This window comes from Octopus bimaculoides, chromosome 2 (assembly GCF_001194135.2).
Source record: "Octopus bimaculoides isolate UCB-OBI-ISO-001 chromosome 2, ASM119413v2, whole genome shotgun sequence".
NCBI lineage: Eukaryota > Metazoa > Mollusca > Cephalopoda > Octopoda > Octopodidae > Octopus > Octopus bimaculoides.
Genome location: NC_068982.1, coordinates 107,341,910 through 107,343,165, shown reverse-complemented (window position 1 = coordinate 107,343,165; position 1,256 = coordinate 107,341,910).

The window sequence follows — 1,256 nt, the reverse complement described above, 5'->3', positions numbered from 1 at the left end:
TATATATGTACATGCACACACACTCATATACAATGGGCTTCTTTCAGTTTCCATCAACCAAATCCATGCTAAGACTTTAATCAGCCAAGGCTATAGTAGAAGACACGCCCAAGGTGCCACACAGTGAAACTGAACCCAGAACCATGCGGTTGGGAAGCAAACTTCTTACCAATCAACCATGCTGTGCCTATTTTGTGTGTGTGTGTGTGCACGTGTGCATGTGTGGTCTGATCAATAAATATCCGGATTGTTGCCATAGTAATGACGATAAAGCATGCAGAGTGAAGCTACTTGGCACAGATTGAACTCTGCTGTGCATGTGCACTAGGTTTTAACATTCTAGCTCACTTTTGCTGTTTACGGCAGTGCTTGGAAGGAAGGTGTGTAGTGTGTGATCATTGCATTAACCATGACAGAAAAAGTTGAGCAGAGAATCTGCATCAAATATTGCCAAAAACTTGGCAATACCTGCTTAGACAAAAGCTTGGCGATACCTACTTAGACAATATTGACATTTTGTCGATAATCTTGGAAACATCTGAACCATTGTACACTTGTGTGTGGCTCATACACTCCTCTCCATACACTTTCTGCAACTTTGTGTAGGCCTCTGAGCAGGTATTGTCATGACAACTTTCTGTCATGGTCAATGCAACAATCACACGCTACACACCTTCCTTCCAAGCACTGCTGTAAACAGCAGAATTGAGCTAGAATGTTAAAACTTAGTGTGCGTGCGCAAGCAGAGTTCAAGGTCAATCTTTGTTAAGCGGTTTCAATCTGTGTGCTTTAGCTTTGCTATTATGGCAACAGTCCAGATATGTATTGATCAGACCTTGTATTGTATATATATATATATACATATATATATATATATATAGGAGAGTATTGTAGGTCGCTTGAAGCATTGTGTATTGTTTGTAAAGAATAAAAAGTTTAGGAAGGTATAACAATGCAATATAGAACAAAAAATGGACTGTATACCTGTTGTAACTTGGTAAACTGTAGTCTGATGATATTTCGGAATTAGAATTCCTTCTTCAGATCCAGCAAATTAAGATCTGAAGAAGGAATTCTAATTCCGAAATATCATCAGACTACAGTTTACCAAGTTACAACAGGTATACAGTCCATTTTTTGTTCTATATTGCATTGTTATACCTTCCTAAACTTTTTATTCTTTACAAACAATACACAATGCTTCAAGCGACCTACAATACTCTCCTATATATATATATATATATGTATATATATAT